The sequence below is a fragment of the Arachis ipaensis genome, chromosome B10, assembly GCF_059453495.1.
Source record: "Arachis ipaensis isolate K30076 ecotype BB chromosome B10, ASM5945349v1, whole genome shotgun sequence".
Lineage (NCBI taxonomy): Eukaryota > Viridiplantae > Streptophyta > Magnoliopsida > Fabales > Fabaceae > Arachis > Arachis ipaensis.
Window position 1 is genome coordinate 36779856 of NC_142435.1, and position 21253 is coordinate 36801108.

The 21253-nt window shown below is 37.5% G+C and overlaps 1 non-coding gene across 1 annotated transcript; it reads right to left on the bottom strand.

Moving 5' to 3' along the window:
- Nucleotides 1-6502: 6502 nt before the first annotated feature.
- LOC148579702 (small nucleolar RNA R71) lies at nt 6503-6610 on the bottom strand. Its single transcript, XR_015895266.1, has one exon. It is a non-coding gene; the product is annotated as a small nucleolar RNA R71 (small nucleolar RNA).
- Between the last annotated feature and the right edge of the window lie 14643 nt (nt 6611-21253).

Genomic DNA, 21253 nt, shown 5'->3' on the forward strand with positions numbered 1-21253 from the left:
AAATCCTTGACACCTCAGGATTTGTGGACCCCACAGGATCCCCACCTACCCCACATCTCTCTCTCTTCTTCACCCATTCACCAATCACCTCAATACCTCTTCCCCAAAAACCCCTCACCTATCAAATCCCACCATTCTCTTCACCACTCACATCCATCATTCATAAAACCCCACCTACCTCACCATTCAAATTCAAACCACTTTCCGACCCAAACCCACCTATAATGGCCGAACCATACCCCCCTCTCCACTCCTATATAAACCCATCTTCACTCCTTCATTTTCACACAACCTAACCACTACTTCTCCCCCTTGGCCGAAATACAAAGCCCCATCCATCTCCTCTATTTCTTCTTCTTATACTCTCTTCTTTCTTCTTTTGCTCGAGGACGAGCAACCTTCTAAGTTTGGTGTGGTAAAAGCTAAAGCTTTTTTGTTTTTCTATAACCATTTATGGCACCAAAGGCCGGAGAAACCTCTAGAAAGAGGACAGGGAAGGCAAAATCTTCCACCTCTGAGTCATGGGAGATGGAGAGATTTCTCTCAAGGGTGCATCAAGACCACTTCTATGAAGTTGTGGCCAAGAAGAAGGTGATTTCTGAGGTCCCTTTTAAGCTCAAAAAGAATGAGTATCCAGAGATCCGACATGAGATTCGAAGAAGAGGTTGGGAAGTTCTCACCAACCCCATTCAACAAGTCAGAATCTTAATGGTTCAAGAGTTCTATGCCAATGCATGGATCACCAAGAACCATGATCAAAGTGTGAACCCGGACCCTAAGAATTGGCTTACAATGGTCCGAGGGAAATACTTAGACTTTGGTCCGAAAAATGTAAGGTTGGCATTCAATTTGCCTATGATGCAAGGAGATGCACACCCATACACTAGAAGGGTCAACTTTGATCAAAGGTTGGACTAAGTCCTCATGGACATATGTGAAGAGGGCACTCAATAGAAGAGAGATTTTAGAGGGAAGCCGATTCAACTAAGAAGGCATGACCTCAAGCCCGTGGCTAGGGGATGGTTGGAGTTCATCCAACGCTCAATCATTCCTACTAGCAACTGATCTGAAGTTACTATAGACCGGGCTATCATGATTCATAGCATCATGATTAGAGAGGAAGTATAAGTTCATGAGGTTATATCCCAAGAACTCTACAAGGTGGCGGACAAGTCCTCCACTGTGGCAAGGTTAGCCTTCCCTCATCTCATTTGTCACCTCTGCAATTCGGCTGGAATTGACATAGAGGAAGACATCCTCATTGATGAGGACAAGCCCATCACTAAGAAAAGGATGGAGCAAGTGAGAGAACCTCACCAAGAGCATGAGGAAACTCCTCATCATGAAATCCCTGAGATGCCTCAAGGGATGCATTTTCCTCCACAAAACTATTGGGAGCAAATCAACACCTCCCTAGGAGAATTAAGTTCCAATATGGGACAACTAAGGGTGGAGCACCAAGAGCATTCCATCCTCCTCCATGAAATTAGAGAAGACCAAAGAACCATGAGAGAGGAGCAACAAAGGCAAGGAAGAGACATTAAGGAGCTCAAGCACTCCATAAGATCTTCAAGAGGAAGAACAAGCCGCCATCACTAAGGTGGACCCATTCTTTAATTTCCTTGTTCTTTATTTTCTATTTTTCGAATTTTATGCTTTTGTTTATCTATGTTTGTGTCTTTATTACATGATCATTAATGTCTAAGTGTCTATGCCTTAAAGCTATGAAAATGAATCCATCACCTTTCTTAAATGAAAAATGTTTTTAATTGAAAAAGAAAAAGAAGTGCATGGATTTCAAATTTTAAAACAGTTTAATTATTTTGATGTGGTGGCAATACTATTGTTTTTCTGAATGAATGCTTGAACAGTGCATATTTTTGAATTTGATTGTTTATGAATGTTAAAATTGTTGGCTCTTGAAAGAATGATGGGAAAAGGAGAAATATTATCTGATGATCTGAAAAATCATAAAATTGATTCTTAAAGCAAGAAAAAGTAGTGAAAAGCTTGCAGAAAAAAAAGGATATATGCAAAAAAAAAGAGAGAGAGAAAAGAAAAAGAAAGAAAAAGAAAAGCAAGCAGAAAAAGCCAATACCCCTTTAAACCAAAAGGCAAGGGTGATAAAAAGGATCCAAGGCTTTGAGCATCAGTGGATAGGAGGGCCCACAGGAATAAAATCCTGGCCTAAGCGGCTAAACCAAGCTGTCCCTAACCATGTGCTTGTGACGTGAAGGTGCAAGTGAAAACTTGAGACTGAGCGGTTAAAGTCGAGGTCCAAAGCAAAAAGAAGAGTGTGCTTAAGAACATTGGACACCTCTAATTGGGGACTCTAGCAAAGCTGAGTCACAATCTGAAAAGGTTCAACCAGTTATGTGTCTGTGGCATTTATGTATCCGGTGGTAATACTGAAAAACAAAGTGCTTAGGGCCACGGCCAAGACTCATAAAGTAGCTGTGTGATGAGTGGATAATTTATACGCTTTTTGGCATTGTTTTTAGTATGTTTTTAGTATGATCTAGTTACTTTTAGGGATGTTTTCATTAGTTTTATGTTAAATTCACATTTCTGGACTTTACTATGAGTTTTTGTATTTTTCTGTGATTTCAGGTATTTTCTGGCTGAAATTGAAGGACTTGAGCAAAAATCAGATTCAGAGGTAGAAGAAGGACTGCTGATGCTGTTGGATTCTAACCTCCCTGCACTCAAAGTGGATTTTCTGGAGCTACAGAACTCAAAATGGCACGCTTCCAATTGCGTTGGAAAGTAGACATCCAGGTCTTTCCAGAAATATATAATAGTCCATACTTTGGCCGAGTTTAGATGATGCAAAAGGGCGTTGAACGCCAGTTCTATGTTGCAGTCTGGAGTTAAACGCCAGAAACACGTCACGAACCAGAGTTGAATGCCAAAAACACGTTACAACTTGGCGTTCAACTCCAAAAGAAGCCTCTGCACGTGTAAACTTCAAGCTCAGCCCAAGCACACACCAAGTGGGCCCCAGAAGTTGATTTATGCATCAATTACTTACTTCTGTAAACCCTAGTAGCTAGTTTAGTATAAATATGACTTTTTACTATTGTATTAGACATATTATGATTTTTAGTTCATCTTTGGATCATATTGATCACGTTTGGGGGCTGGCCATTTGGCCATGCCTGAACCTTCATCACTTATGTATTTTCAAATGGTAGAGTTTCTACACACCAGAGATTAAGGTGTGGAGCTCTGCTGTTCCTCAAAGATTAATGCAAAGTACTATTGTTTTTCTATTCAATTCAACTTATTCCGCTTCTAAGATATCCATTTTCACTTCAACATGAATGTGATGATCGTGACAGTCATCATCATTCCCTATGAACACGTGCCTGACAACCACTCCCGTTCTACCTTAGATTGAATGAGTATCTCTTGGATTCCTTAATTAGAATCTTCGTGGTATAAGTTAGAACCCATGGATGGCCATTCCTGAGATCCAAAAAGTCTAAACCTTGTCTGTGGTATTTCGAGTAGGATCTGGGAAGGGATGGCTGTGACGAACTTCAAACTCACGAGTGCTGGGCGTAGTGACAGACGCAAAAGGAGGATGAATCCTATTCCAGTATGATCGAGAACCTCAGATGATTAGCCGTGCTGTGACAAAGCATTTGGACCTTTTTCACAGAGAGGATGGGATGTAGCCATTGACAACGGTGATGCCCTATATAAAGCTTGCCATGGAAAGGAGTAGGAATGATTGGATGAAGACAGCAGGAAAGCAGAGGTTCAGAGGAATGAAAGCATCTCTATACGCTTATCTGAAATTCTCACCAATGATTTACATAAGTATTCCTATCTTTATTTTCTGTTTATTTATTATTATTATTCGAAAACTCCATAACCATTTGATATCCGCCTGACTGAGATTTACAAGATGACCATAGCTTGCGTCATACCAACAATCTCCGTGGGATCGACCCTTACTCACGTAAGGTTTTATTACTTGGACGACCCAGTGCACTTGCTGGTTAGTTGTATCGAAGTTGTGACAAATTATGAATTAAGATTAGAGCACCAAGTTTTTGGAGCCATTACCAGGGATCACAATTTCGTGCACCAAGTTTTTGGCGCCGTTGCCGGGGAGAGAACAAACAACAAATTTTACAACCTGAGTAACAATATCGCATACCAAGTTTTTGGTGCCGTTGCCGGGGATTGTTCGAGTTTGGACAACTGACGGTCCATCTTGTTGCTCAGATTAGGTAATTTTGTTTTTATTTTATCTTCAAAAATTTTTCAAAAATCTTTCAAAAATTTCTCATCTGTTTTCGAAAATTATTCTAAATTTTTAAGAATGAATTCTAGTGTTTCATGAAGCATGTTGAAGCCTGGCTGGCTGTAAAGCCATATCCAAATTCTTTTGGACTGAGGCTTCCAAACCATCAGCATAGAGGCAAGTTAATTTGATGACTTAGCTGCTGAATGTCTGATTTATATCCTAAAGTTGGCTGGCTATTAAGCCATGTCTAACCCGTGGATTGGAGCTTTAGGCTGACATTGAAAGATTCCTGGAATTCTTATTAAAAATTTTTGAATTTCTTATTTTCTTTTTCCTATATATTTTTTGAAAAAAAAATATACAAAAATCCAAAAAAAAATTAATAAAATCATAAAAATCAAAAATATTTTGTGTTTCTTGTTTGATTCTTGAGTCAATTTTTAAGTTTGGTGTCAATTGCATACTCATCTTGCATTTTTCGAAAATTGTATTCATGCATTGCATTCATCATGATCTTCAAGTTGTTCTTGATAAACCTTCTTGATTGATCTTCATATTATATTATTTTGTGTTGTATGGTGTTTTTCATATGCATTCATGCATTCATATTGTCTAAGCATTAAAAATTTCCAAGATTGGTGTTTTCTTTGCATTAAAAAATTTTTCAAAAATATGTTCTTGGTGTTCATCTTGACATTCAAAGTGTTCTTGGTGTTCATCTTGACATTCAAAGTATTCTTGCATTCATCACATGTTTTGATCCAAAATTTTCATGCATTGAGTCTTTTTAATATTTTTCTCTTTCATCATTAAAAATTCAAAAAAAAAATATCTTCCCCTTTTTCTTCTCATAAATTTGAAAATTTGAGTTGACTTTTTCAAAACTTTTTAAAAATTTAGTTGTTTCTTATGAGTCAAATCAAATTTTCAATTTAAAAATTTTTTCTTTTTCAAAATCTTTTTCAAAAATCATATCTTTTTCATTTTTCTTATTTATTTTCGAAAATTTTAAAAATATTTTTCAAAAATATTTTTCTTAATTTTATATCATATTTTCGAAAATATCATCAACAATTAATGTTTTGATTCAAAAATTTCAAGTTTGTTACTTACTTGTTAAGAAAGATTCAAACTTTAAGTTTTAGAATCATATCTTGTGATTTCTTGTGAATCAAGTCATTAATTGTGATTTTAAAAATCAAATCTTTTTCAAAACTAATTTCAATCATATCTTTTCAAAAATATCTTTGTATCTTATCTTTTTCAAAATCATATCTTTTTCAAAAATTTGATTTTAAAATATCTTTTCTAACTTTTTGTTTGTTTCTTATCTCTTTCGAAACTACCTAACTAACTATCCTTCTCTAATTTTTGAAAATACCTCCCTCTTTTTCAAAAATTCTCTTAATTAATTAATTGTTTCAAATTTTAATTTTAATTTTAATTTTATCTTAATTTTCGAAAATCATCAACTCTTTTTCAAAAATTATTTTCGAAAATTCTCTTCTCTCTCATCCTCTTCTATTTATTTAATTACTTACTAACACTTCTCTTCATCTCATATCTCTACTCTCCTCACCCTTGTGTTTGGATTCTCCTCCCTTCTCTTTCCGTACATTACATTCTTTTCTTCTTCTACTCACACAAAGGAATCTCTATACTATGACATAGAGGATTTCATATTTTCTTTGTTATTCCCTTCTTTGTCATATGAGCAGGAGCAAGGACAAGAACATTCTTGTTGAAGCAGATCCAGAACCTGAAAGGACTCTGAAAAGGAAACTAAGAGAAGCTAAAATACAACAATCCAGAGACAACCTTACAGGAATTTTCGAACAGGAAGAAGAGATGGCAGCCGAAAATAATAATAATGCAAGGAGGATGCTTGGTGACTTTACTGCACCTAATTCCAATATACATGGAAGAAGCATCTCCATTCCTGCCATTGGAGCAAACAACTTTAAGCTGAAACCTCAATTAGTTTCTCTGATGCAGCAGAACTGTAAGTTTCATGGACTTCCATCTGAAGATCCTTTTCAGTTCTTAACTGAATTCTTGCAGATATGTGATACTGTTAAGACTAATGGAGTAGATCCTGAAGTCTACAGGCTCATGTTTTTCCCTTTTGCTGTGAGAGATAGAGCTAGAATATGGTTGGACTCTCAACCTAAGGATAGCCTGAACTCTTGGGATAAGCTGGTCAAGGCATTCTTAGACAAGTTCTTTCCTCCTCAAAAGCTGAGTAAGCTTAGAGTGGATGTTCAAACCTTCAGACAGAAAAAATGTGAATCTCTCTATGAAGCTTGGGAGAGATACAAGGAACTGACCAAAAAGTGTCCTTCTGACATGCTTTCAGAATGGACCATCCTGGATATATTCTATGATGGTCTGTCTGAATTAGCTAAGATGTCATTGGATACTTCTGCAGGTGGATCCATTCACCTAAAGAAAACGCCTGCAGAAGCTCAAGAACTCATTGACATGGTTGCTAACAACCAGTTTATGTACACTTCTGAGAGGAATCCTGTGAGTAATGGGACGCCTCAGAAGAAGGGAGTTCTTGAAATTGATACTCTGAATGCCATATTGGCTCAGAATAAAATATTGACTCAGTAAGTCAATATGATTTCTCAAAATCTGAATGGAATGCAAGCTGCATCCAACAGTACTCAAGACGCATCTTCTGAAGAAGAATCTTATGATCCTGAGAACCCTGCAATAGTAGTGATAAATTATATGGGTGAACCTTATGGAAACACCTATAATCCCTCATGGAGAAATCACCCAAATTTCTCATGGAAGGATCAACAAAAGCCTCAACAAGGCTTTAATAATGGTGGAAGAAACAGGTTTAATAGTAGTAAACCTTTTCCATCATCCACTCAGCAACAGACAGAGAATTCTGAGCAGAATCCATCTAGCTTAGCAAATTTAGTCTCTGATCTATCTAAGGCCACTCTGAGTTTCATAAATGAAACAAGGTCATCCATTAGAAATTTGGAGGCACAAGTGGGCCAGCTGAGTAAAAGGATCACTGAAATCCCTCCTAGTACTCTCCCAAGCAATACAGAAGAAAATCCAAAAGGAGAGTGCAAGGCCATTGATATAACCATCATGGCCGAATCCAAGGAGGAAGGGGAGGACGTGAATCCCAAGGAGGAAGACCTCCTGGGACATCCAGTTATCAACAAGGAGTTTCCCTCTGAGGAACCAAAGGAATCTGAGACTCATCTAGAGACCATAGAGATTCCATTGAACCTCTTTATGCCATTCATGAGCTCTGAAGAGTATTCTTCTTCTAAAGAGAATGAAGATGTTACTGAAGAGCAAGTTGCCAAGTTCCTTGGTACAATCATGAAGCTGAATGCCAATTTATTTGGTAATGAAACTTGAGGAGATGAACCTCCCCTGTTCACCAATGAACTAAATACATTGGATCAACTGAGATTGCCTCAGAAGAAATAGGATCCTGGAAAGTTCCTAATACCTTGTACCATAGGCACCATAACCTTTGAGAAGGCTCTATGTGACCTTGGGTCAGGAATAAACCTCATGCCACTCTCTGTAATGGAGAAACTGGGAATCTTTGAGGTGCAAGCTGCTAAAATCTCATTAGAGATGGCAGACAACTCAAGAAAATAGGCTTATGGACAAATAGAGGACGTGTTAGTAAAGGTTGCAAGCCTTTACATCTCAGCTGATTTCATAATCCTGGATACTGGGAAGGATGAGGATGAATCCATCATTCTTGGAAAACCCTTCCTAGCCACAGCAAGAGCTGTGATTGATGTAGACAGAGGTGAATTAGTCCTTCAATTGAATGGGGACTCCCTTGTGTTTAAAGTACAAGGTTATCATCCTGTAAACATGGAAAAGAGACACGATAAGCTTCTCTCAGTACAGTGTCAAATAAAGCCCCCACAATCAAACTTTAAGTTTGGTGTTGGGAGGCCTCAGTCAAACTCTAAGTTTGGTGTTGAATCCCCACATCCAAACTCTAAGTTTGGTGTTGGGAGTCTACAACAGTGACCTGATCACCTGTGTGGCTCCATGAGAGCCCACTGTCAAGCTATTAACATTAAAGAAGCGCTTGTTAGGAGGCAACCCAATTTTTATTTATCTAATTTTATTTTTATTTTTATTGTTCTTTCATTTTTTATTAGGTTCATGATCATGTGGAGTCACAAAATAAATAGAAAAATTAAAACCAGAATAAAAAATAGCAGAAGAAAAATCACACCCTGGAGGAAGGGCTTACTGGCGTTTAAACGCTAGTAAGGAGCATCTGACTAGCGTTCAACGCCAGAACAGAGCATGGAGCTGGCGCTGAACGCCAGAAACAAGCATAAAGCTGGCGTTCAACGCCAGAAATATGCTGCATATGGGTGTTGAACGCCCAGAACAAGCATCAATTCGGCGTTTAAACGCCAGAATTGCATGCAAAGGCATTTTACATGCCTAATTGGTGCAGGGATGCAAATCCTTGACACCTCAGGATCTGTGGACCCCACAGGATCATTTCAGCATCTATGGACTCCACAGGATCCCCACATACCTCCACTCACCTTACCTCCTCATAATCCTATATCACCCTCTCTCTCCATTCACAGTCATCCCTTCTGTTTTCCATTCACCACTCACATCCATACACCCCACCTACCTTCAAAATTCAAAATCTCTTTCCCACCCAAGCCCACCCATATAGCCGAATACACACATCCCTCCATCTCCTCCATATCTTCTTCTTCTTCTACTATTCTTTCTTCTTTTGCTCGAGGGCGAGCAATATTCTAAGTTTGGTGTGGTAAAAGCATAGCTTTTTTGTTTTTTCATAACCATTGATGGCACCTAAGGCCAGAGAAACCTCTAGAAAGAGGAAAGGGAAGACAAAAGCTTCCACCTCCAAGTCATAGGAGATGGAGAGATTCATCTCAAGGGTCTATAGCTCAGTGGTAGAACATTTGACTGCAAATCAAGAGATCCCTGAGATACCTCAGGGGATACATTTTCCTCCACACAATTATTGGGAGCAACTAAGGGTGGAACATCAAGAGCACTCCATCATCCTTCATGAAATTAGAGAAGATCAAAGAGCAATGAGGGAGGAGCAACAAAGACAAGGAAGAGACATAGAAGAGCTCAAAGACATCATTGGTTCCTCAAAAAGGAAACGCCACCATCACTAAGGTGGACTCATTCCTTGTTCTTAAACTTTCTGTTTTTCGTTTTCTTATGCTAAATGTTTATCTATGTTTGTGTCTTATTACATGATCATTAGTATCTAAGTGTCTATGCCTTAAAGTAGTGAATATGAATCCATCACCTCTCTTAAATGAAAAATGTTTTTAATTCAAAAGAACAAGAAGTACATGAGTTTTGAATTTATCCTTGAACTTAGTTTAATTATATTGATGTGGTGACAATACTTTTTGTTTTTTGAATGAATGCTTGAACAGTGCATATGTCTTTTGAAGTTGTTGTTTAAGAATGTTAAATATGTTGGCTCTTGAAAGAATGATGAACAGGAGACATGTTATTTGATAATCTGAAAAATCATAAAAATGATTCTTGAAGCAAGAAAAAGTAGTGAATACAAAAGCTTGCAGAAAAAAAAAGAAGAAAGAAAAAAATAGCGAAAAAAATAGAAAAAGAAAAAGCAAGCAGAAAAAGCCAAAAGCTCTTAAAACCAAAAGGCAAGAGCAAAAAGCCAATAACCCTTAAAACCAAAAGGCAAGGGTAAATAAAAAGAATCCCAAGGCTTTGAGCATCAGTGGATAGGAGGGCCTAAAGGAATAAAATTCCGGCCTAAGCGGCTAAACCAAGCTGTCCCTAACTATGTGCTTGTGGCGTGAAGGTGTCAAGTGAAAACTTGAGACTGAGCGGTTAAAGTCAAGGTCCAAAGCAAAAGAAGAGTGTGCTTAAGAAGCCTGGACACCTCTAATTGGGGACTTTAGCAAAGCTGAGTCATAATCTGAAAAGGTTCACCCAGTTATGTGTTTGTGGCATTTATGTATCCGTTGGTAATACTGGAAAACAAAGTGCTTAGGGCCACGGCCAAGACTCATAAAGTAGCTGTGTTCAAGAATCAACATACTGAACTAGGAGAATCAATAACACTATCTGAAATCTGAGTTCCTATAGATGTCAATCATTCTGAACTTCAATGGATAAAGTGAGATCCCAAAACTATTCAAGAGACAAAAAGCTACAAGTCCCGCTCATCTGATTGGAGCTATGTTTTATTGATATTTTGGAATTTATAGTATATTCTCTTCTTTTTATCCTATTTGATTTTCAGTTGCTTGGGGACAAGCAACAATTTAAGTTTGGTGTTGTGATGAGCGGATAATTTATACGCTTTTTGGCATTGTTTTTAGTATGTTTTTAGTAGGATCTAGTTACTTTTAGGGATGTTTTCATTAGTTTTTATGTTAAATTCACATTTCTGGACTTTACTATGAGTTTGTGTGTTTTTCTGTGATTTCAGGTATTTTCTGGCTGAAATTGAGGGACTTGAGCAAAAATCAGATTCAGAGGTAGAAGAAGGACTGCTGATGCTGTTGGATTCTGACCTCCCTGCACTCAAAGTGGATTTTCTGGAGTTACATAATTCAACATGGCGCGCTTCCAATTGTGTTGGAAAGTAGACATCCAGGGCTTTCCAGCAATATATAATAGTCCATACTTTGGCCGAGTTTAGATGACGCAAAAGGGCATTGAACGCCAGTTCTACGCTGCAGTCTGGAGTTAAACGCCAGAAACACGTCACGAACCAGAGTTGAACGCCAAAAACACGTTACAACTTGGCGTTCAACTCCAAAAGAAGCCTCTGCACATGTAAACTTCAAGCTCAGCCCAAGCACATACCAAGTGGGCCCCAGAAGTTGATTTATGCATCAATTACTTACTTTTGTAAACCCTAGTAGCTAGTTTAGTATAAATAGGACTTTTTACTATTGTATTCGACATATTATGATTTTTAGTTCATCTTTGGATCATATTGATCACGTTTGGGGGCTGGCCATTCGGCCATGCCTGATCCTTCATCACTTATGTATTTTCAAACGGTAGAGTTTCTACACACCAGAGATTAAGGTGTGGAGCTCTGCTGTTCCTCAAAGATTAATGCAAAGTACCACTGTTTTTCTATTCAATTCAACTTATTCCGCTTCTAAGATATCCATTCGCACTTCAACATGAATGTGATGATCGTGACAGTCATCATCATTCCCTATGAACATGTGCCTGACAACCACTCCCGTTCTACCTTAGATTGAATGAGTATCTCTTGGATTCCTTAATCAGAATCTTTGTGGTATAAGTTAGAACCCATGGATGGCCATTTCTGAGATCCGAAAAGTCTAAACCTTGTCTGTGGTATTCCGAGTAGGATCTGGGAAGGGATGGCTGTGACAAACTTCAAACTCACGAGTGCTGGGCGTAGTGACAGACGCAAAAGGAGGATGAATCCTATTCCAGTATGATCGAGAACCTCAAATGATTAGCCGTGCTGTGACAAAGCATTTGGACCTTTTTCGCAGAGAGGATGGGATGTAGCCATTGACAACGATGATGCCCTATATAAAGCTTGCCATGGAAAGGAGTAGGAATGATTGGATGAAGACAGCAGGAAAGCAGAGGTTCAGAGGAATGAAAGCATCTCTATACGCTTATCTAAAATTCTCACCAATGATTTACATAAGTATTCCTATCTTTATTTTCTGTTTATTTATTATTATTATTCGAAAACTCCATAACCATTTGATATCCGCCTGACTGAGATTTACAAGATGACCATAGCTTGCTTCATACCAACAATCTCCGTGGGATCGACCCTTACTCACATAAGGTTTTATTACTTGGACGACCCAGTGCACTTGCTGGTTAGTTGTATCGAAGTTGTGACAAATTATGAATTAAGATTAGAGCACCAAGTTTTTGGAGCCATTACTAGGGATCACAATTTCGTGCACCACTGTGTTCAAGAATTAACATACTTAACTAGGAGAATCAATAACACTATTTGGATTCTGAGTTCCTATAGATGCCAATCATTCTGAACTTTAAGGAATAAAGTGAGATGCCAAAACTGTTCAGAAGCAAAAAGCTAAAAGCCCCACTCATCTAATTAATACTGATCTTCATAGATATTTTTGGAATTCATTGTATATTCTCTTATTTTTATCCTATTTGATTTTCAGTTGCTTGGGGACAAGCAACAATTTAAGTTTGGTGTTGTGATGAGCGGATAATTTATACGCTTTTTGGCATTGTTTTTAGTATATTTTTAGTATATTTTAATTAGTTTTTATTATATTTTTATTAGTTTTTAAATAAAAATCACTCTTCTGAACTTTACTATGAGTTTGTATATTTTTTTGTGATTTCAGGTATTTTCTGGCTGAAATTGAGGGACCTGAGCAAAAATCTGATTCAGAGGCTGAAAAAGGACTGTAGATGCTGTTGGATTCTGACCTCCCTGCACTCAAAGTGGATTTTCTGGAGCTACAAAGGCCCAATTGGTGTGCTCTCAATTGCGTTGGAAAGTAGACATCCTGGGCTTTCCAGCAATATATAATAGTCCATACGTTTCCTGAGATTTGATGGCCCAAACAGGCGTTTCAAGTTAGCTCAAGAATCCTGGCGTTTAACTCCAAAACTGGCACAAAAGCTGGAGTTAAACGCCCAAACTGGCACAAAAGCTGGCGTTTAACTCCAAGAAAAGTCTCTACACATGGAAGCTTCAATGATCAACCCAAGTACACACCAAGTGGGCCCGGAAGAAGATTTCTGCATTAATTACTTATTTCTGTAACCCTAGGCTACTAGTTCTCTATAAATAGGACCTTTTACTATTGTATTCGACACACATCTTTGGACGTTTAGTCCCTAGACCTTGGAGGCTGGCCATTCGGCCATGCTTACACCATTATCACTTTTGTATTTTCAACGGTGGAGTTTCTACACACCATAGATTAAGGTGTGGAGCTCTGCTGTTCTTCATGAATTAGTATAAAGTACTACTGTTTTTCTATTCAATTCACGCCTACTTCTTCTCCAAGATATTCATTCGTTCTTCAACTTGATGAATGTGATGATCCGTGACACTCATCATCATTCTCACCTATGAACATGTGCCTAACAAACACCTCTGTTCTACTAGCAATGGCTTGAATGCATATCTCTTGGGTTTCTGATCTAAGATTGGAACCTTCGTGGTATAGGCTAGAATTATTGGCGGCCATTCCTGAGATCCGGAACGTCTAAACCTTGTCTGTGGTATTCTGAGTAGGATCTGGGAAGGGATGACTGTGACGAGCTTTAAACTCGCGATTGTGGGGCGTGTGACAGACACAAAAGGATCAATGGATCCTATTCCGACATGATCGAGAACCGACAGATGATTAGTCGTGCGGTGACAGCGCATTTAGAACGTTTTCACTGAGAGGACGGGAAGTAGCCATTGACAACGGTGATGCCCAACATAAAGCTTGCCATGGAAAGGAGTATGAATGATTGGAAGAAGGCAATAGGAAAGCAGAGGTTCAAGAGGAACAAAGCATCTTCATACGCTTATCTGAAATTCCAACCGAAGAATTACATAAGTATCTCTATCTTTATTTTATGTTTTATTTATTTTTTAATTATCAATTCTCTATCACCATCTGAATTAGCCTGACTGAGATTTACAAGGTGACCATAGCTTGCTTCAAGCCGATAGTCTCCGTGGGATCGACCCTTACTCACGTAAGGTATTACTTGGACGATCCAGTGCACTTGCTGGTTAGTTGTGCAAAATTGTGACAAAGTGTGATTCACGTTTAAGAGCTCCAAGTCTTTGGTGCCATTGTTGATGATCACAATTTCATGCACCAGTCGTCAAGGAACCGTCTGTAGCCAGGACAAAGGGGCCCCTAAGCACGGTAGGGAGACCGCACCCTCGACACAGGATGAGCCTGGGGGGAAGAGGCGTTGCTGCACTTCTTGTGGGAAGCCAGGTCACACGAAGAGGACGTGTCTGTCGCAAAAGGATATGAGAAAATTCGGTCTCCGAAAGGGATATCAGGCACTCTCGGAAATTCTTCATCGAGAGAGCCCAGTGGGAATCCTGAGCAACCTACTTCTTCGGAGGTATGTTTCGCGCCTTCTGTTATTTTTTAGATATTAATTAGCGATGCACGGTGACATCCAGTAGTTTGGAAAATTGAATAAGGCTCTCTAAATCAATGATTAATTAAACTATATATAATAGGTTGTAATTAATCGAATATGGAATCTGTAGTTATCTATCGTCTCTGAGATTCCCAAGCAGTACACACCGACAGGTAAAGAAGAGTGAACTAGTTTGAAATATGCAGCTGCAATCCTAAGGATAATAGCTGGCCAAAGTTAATAGGATCTATTTAACGTACACAATTTTTGGTAATGTGGGTTGCAATCTCGTCTGCAAGTCTACGTTGAAAGATAAAGTGTGTGTTGAATAATATAAAAATCTTTCTTATTACCTAATTGTTCAATAGACTCGTATATCTTTTCTTTCAGTGATGTATCAATTTTGTATGTTTCAGCACTTTTCGAGTTTTTATTTCATCATCTTATTCAGTGATTATTATTGACACATAAGTTACAAGCTATCAGTATTATGGTATATACAATAATATTGGGTTGTGTCTGGTTCGTACAAACGTAATTTGAAAAGTTATTGAGGATACATGAGAGGGGTATAACATGCAATTTTAGTTTAGTATACATTGTACAGTTGGCACATATATAGTGATAAACGTATCCATTCGGTATAGGTGTCAAGAGAGCATCATGCTTTACTTTGTGGCCTTCATTGCTTCGCATAACTATATTTTTGATAGAATTCTTTCTCATTTGAAATCTATTTTCAATAATTTGCAGGCTGTAGAGGTAGAATCTGGCCTGGGTCTTGCCTGAGGTTCAGACTCATACATACCGAGTCCACTCGAACCAAACGCAACCCACTCGTGGTTACCCCAGTTGAACCCAGGGGAGCTGGCGACGACAACTTCTTCCTTGGGGGCCAGCATATACAACAGTTCTTCGCCGCACCGAGCTGCTCCACACACCACGGCGGCCTTCCTACCCAACCAGCTGCCACAGCAACCTCACCCGAACGCGCTGCCGCTTTCACTCTGACACAATTTAATATTCCAAGTTCTGACGCCTTCCAATTGTGGGTACTTGAGGTTTGCATCTTCCATCGTTTATACCTTGCATAGCTGTATAAACTTATGTCCTACTTAATACCACTACAAATAAGTTTGTAACGTTCTAATGGATCAATGTAAATTACCGATTTTAATCACTTCTTTCAGGATGCGATTGGAAAGTCTTCGTCCGCCAATAGGTTTGGACATCGGTTTTAATAAGCGGGGTAGCACTTTCGAACGAGCCATTGAAGAATCATGTGGTGTTTTACGATGCAGGTTGCGACAAAGGTCTGGCTTTCAACTTTGTTCCTGGTGATTTATAATGTTGGAGATTAAAAGTTGTCCGTAGAAGAGATACATAGCTAGGGTCGTAAGTACAACAGGACTCTTTATTGTAGTTGCTTAATTTTGTGCATCGTATTCGAATGTAGAGGATGGCGCAAAGGATGAGAGTTACAATTTTGCCATCCATGCGCACGCGAAGAGGACGCGCACGCGTGGGGAGCGCTCATGGCACGAACGTAGCGCTCGTTTAAAGAACGCTACTAGGGACGCGTACGTGTACATTATACGTGCAAGCATGATGGAGGCTGAAGATGACAAGGACGCGCATGCGTATGTGACGCGTACTCGTCGATGTGAAAAAACGCAAAGGGACGCATGGGCGTGCGGCACGCATACGCGTGATGAGCATTTAGCGAGCAAGGACGCGCAAGCGCAGTAGACGCGTACGCGTCGGTGAATGAACGCTCTGCTCTCTTTCAGAATGCTACGTTATCCTGGAGCTGCAACCAAGTACCAATCCTGACCCACTTCATCAGAGGCCAAAAGCCCACTCCAAGTACTTGATGACTGAATTGGAAAGTGTATAAATAGAAGAAAATTTGATTTCATTAGAGACTTTTACTTTGGATCTTCTTTTTAGCTTTTCTTTTAGTTTTTAGGAGTCTAAAGAATTCTAGATCTGATTTTATTTTTTGTTCTTCATCTTCTTCTGCAATTTTTTTCTTTTCTGTTTTGATACTAGAGCAATGATGAATTAAACCCCAATTTTATTAGGGGAAAGAGCTCTATTGTAATTCCAATAAATCAATAAAATTCTTCTTCTTCTCAATTCATTTTTGTATCTATTGGATAGCTTCTGTTTTGATTTAGAATTCCTCACTTCGGAAGGAGGTTGAATTCAATTGAATTCTTGTGTGAGCCTCAGAAGGGGAATCACTTGCATTAGAATTGGAGCTCTATCCTTCACTACTCTCTTGATCAACACCATTCGGGAGGAATTGAGATCTTGAGAGTTAGTGTGGCTTATGGATGAGAGAATGTGCTCTAACTCTTCTCATGACAATTAGATCAAGGAATTGGCAAGATTGATTGTGATTAGAGAGATTGAATTGCCAAGAAATTGGGATCCAATCAATTTCAATCCGCCATAGATCTACTCAAATGATCGAGAAAGGAGTTGAGACCCACTTGATTCCTGAAGGACTACAATATCTCCAATCCCTGATGAATCACTTTCTTTGATTTCTTCATTTAGATCTCTCTGATTTCACTGTAATTTACTTTGTTCAACTTTGTTTTGATTTACTGCACCCATTTCCCTTTATTATTCATGCAATTTAAGTTTCCTTGCAATTTAGATTTCTGCAATTTAAATTCATTGCTCTTTAAGATTCAGTTATTTACATTTCTTGCCATTTATGTTTCAGCTCTTTTAATTTCTTGCACTTTAAGTTTCAGTCATTTAAGCTTTCTGCCATTTACTGTTCTGTCAATTTACTTTCTGCACTCTAGTTTTCTTGCAATTCACTTTCTGTTAACTAAATTTCACTCAAATCACCAAATATTAGCTTAACTAAATTCATCACCATACTAAAGTGCTTAATCCATCAATTCCTGTGGGATCGACCTCACTTTTGTGAGTTTTACTACTTGATGCAACCCAATACACTTGTCGGTGAGTTTGTGTGGAATCATTTTTTCCTCATCACCTAGTGCCAAAGAAATACACTCAATGTTGGAAGAAATTTCGAACAAATTAAATTTTGGTTATAGGCCAGAGACCACACAAGTCTTGCTTAAGATGGACGAGACACAAAGAAAGTGTGCTGCATTACCACAGTGAGAATATTGCAGTTGCCTTTGGCTTAACTAGTACAACACCAAAGACCCCACTTCAGATTGTGAAAAACTTGCGAATTTGTGAAGATTGTCATTCCTCCATGAAATTAATATCAAAGATTTACAACCACAAGATAACTATCAGGGACAGGAAGCGGTTTCACCATTTGAGCAAGATTCATGTTCTTGTATGGACTACTGGTAGTTGGTCATTCTATGGTGACTAGCTGACTGCAACTATAGGGTTTCGATTGTTCTAACTATTACAAAACTCCTTTGAGTGTCTTTGAAAAGCAAAGCCTCTGTACTGGTGAGTATAGTTGCTAGAATTTGTACATCAAAAGATCCTTTTTATTGTCCATAACGTAGATGCCTTTTGCACATAACTTGCTCTGATGTAATCTCAAATATATAAACCTCCCAAGAACTATAGTTACTTTTTGTTTTTCAAAATTTAGTTGGCATTTACTGTATAAAATTCTTCTTAATTTACATGTAAACAAATGATCATTATGGTCATGTGAATGTGCCTTAAGTGACTTTGAGAGAACTTTTGTCGTAACTGAGATGTTTTCAAGTACATTCTTGTGCAGAGATTAATAATTTTGGAGGAGAGGTTTTCCAATCAGCATCGAAGATAATTTCCTTAGAATAACTTTTGAGAGGGGAACATACCTCAAGGTTCCCATCTAAGCTGCAACTCTACCATTTTTGTCACACCAGTGGTCTGTAGCTCCAATCACTGCTCATGCATAATATTCCTTATTCATAGAACACCGAAACAAACACCATCCCTTGATGAAATACCAAACCATCTTACTCACTCCATTACTTAAACTATTCCATCCATAGGATAAATCCTAATACCTTGGTATTTTTGGGTAGGAGCAAGATAAAACAGTTTTTCACGTACATTCAACTATGTAATGCTACGTCAGCAAAATAACTACCTTTTACATTGACCACGTGAATGGTTATCCAAATTATATCATATACACCATCCCTTGATGAAATACCAAACCATCTTACTCACTCCATTACTTAAACTATTCCATCCATAGGATAAATCCTAATACCTTGGTATTTTTGGGTAGGAGCAAGATAAAACAGTTTTTCACGTACATTCAACTATGTAATGCTACGTCAGCAAAATAACTACCTTTTACATTGACCACGTGAATGGTTATCCAAATTATATCATATAATGTATTTAAAACAAAGAGCAAGTTAAAGCTCATTACTCAGGTAATATGGACAAAGGTTAGGAATTGCATCATGTGGTATGTTGTGAACATTCTAACATATACACAAAATATTAGTCATAAATAAGTTACCCATATAGAATACATATTTGAAATGTAAAATATATTTTGAAAATGTATAAAACAACACATGTAAATATATACAAATACCCGATAACTAATTTTTGTTGTGTACAAAGCATTTTTTTAATCTCTTTGATACTTCTTCTTTGGAAAGATTTTTGTTCTTCGGCCAGTGTCATCTTTTTTGTTCAATTACAGCAGACCATATTTAATTTTAGCCAATTATATAATGATCTGGTACATTTTCTTTTAGATTGATCGCATTGATTGGCCACTAAATTGAATTTTTTTATCTTTTTTTTTAGAATGGCATTGTAAAGACTAAAGACACACACATTTGATATTATAAAAGCGATTTTGTTATTTATCAAAATATTTTCTGATAAATTAGTGCTAGATCTGGGAGAGAGCTTTATTTTTGTTACTTGGGATCAGAGACTCAGGGTAGCTAATATGAGAAGACTACATGAGGAGGAAAAGGGAACAAATTATGGACTGATTCTATTTTTAATCTGTGGTATATTTATTGGATTATGTTTTTGTGATGTCAGGCATATTCTCAGATACTTTTCTGTCTTTGGTACTGCTATATGCATCAGTTCTTTAAGTAGTGAACCTCTGATTCTTACCCAATGTTTTGGGATTGGTTTTCTTTTAGTTAATGATAAAAAATCTTACTTCTGTTTAAATATAAATTCTATATTTGGAGGGTGAATTTTGTTCATAATTACTGGTCTATAATAATCTTGATTATCTTCCCATTGCATCCTTGAAAGGTGGTTCATAATTACTATGCATCGTTGAAAACTAGTAGGGGCATTCATAATCCAAAGGCATCTTTTGGCATGCAAATTTTCCAAAAGGATAACTGAAAGTATTTTTCTTTTGATTCTCTAGAGCTATGTAAATCTGGTTATGACCAAAATAACCATAAAAAAATAATATTATGCATAACAAACCTGTAATTCTTTCTAATATTTGGTCAATAAAGAAAGTGGAAAATGATTTCTCTTGATTGCATCATTTAAGTTTCTGTAGTCAATGAATATACATCATCCTCTAATTGTTTTGTTCGGAATGAGTTCATTGTAATTATTTTTAACCACACTGATTCTTCTCTTTGTTGGTACAACCTACACAAGTCTAACCTTGACAACATGTTTTAACTACATTCTTCACTGTTGGGGTTGAACATGTAGTTTGTAATTGACTTTCATAAAACTTCTATGTACAGAGGGTAGGACTAATTTCCTGTAAATCAGAATTTTTCCATCCAATAGCATCTTTGTGGCCCTTCAAAACTCTAAGCGGCTTTCCTTCTTCCAAGTCACTTAAAAATGTACCGAGTATAACATGAAGATTTTTTCTCCCATGAAAGATAAATTTAAGTGACTAGGAATCTATTTCAATTCTACTTTTGGTGGCTCCTCCTTCATTGAAGGAGAATTATCGTCAAGCTTTAAATTATCATAGCAAGGTGTAGACACTAGTGGTTGAGCTTCACGAAGTTGTTACAAACTTCAAGATTATGACACTCAGTTTCTTCCACATTATTGTTAACCAAATAAGCTTCCAATGCAGTACCATAAGATGATACTTTAATTTGAAAGAAGTATTTACTCATTTGTCCATAGCTTTCACTCTAAAACATTGTTGAGTTTAAAGAAAAATAGCAATAAATTGATGAGGACAAACAGATTGGGTTGAAAGCCCAAAAATGTGAGTAATGTATGTTTTCATTGTGCAGAAAAATAAAATGTTCAAAAACTAGTCCAGAGCTTCCTTGATAGCACTTATTCCCTTCTTTGGCCCGTAATTAAGTGTTCAACTCTCTAAACAAGCAATTACTTTTCTCTTATAACCATAACCCATGTCACTAACTTTAAATTAAGGAGAAAAAGATGTTTCACAAGCAAAAAGATATGTTCAGATTAGGTTTAAGCAAAGTGAAAAAAGGTGGATCACCAAACTTATGCACCAAAAGGGAAAAAGAGGAAAAAGTCAAAGATTGAAGGCAAAAGAGAAAAATAAAATTAGATTTGGTTCAGAGGCAAAACAAAGAAAGCTATCATCTTTATGGAATCATTCTAACTTGTTGAAACTACCATCTTCTAACTGCACATTTTTGGGCAAGAAAAAAAAATAGAAGTTGTTTTACTCCCTTATAAATTAAAGGTCACAATTGAAACTTGGAGCCAAAGAATAGATCAATAGTTCAAATTTTTGAAGTGAAAGAAAAAGGAAGAAAGAGAATCAACTAGGTAAAGATTAAAGCCAACTCTATAATCCATGAAATCATTACTGTTGTCTCATCTCTTATCTGCGTCTCTGATATAATTTATGGGAAAGAAGAACAAAGTCAAAGATGT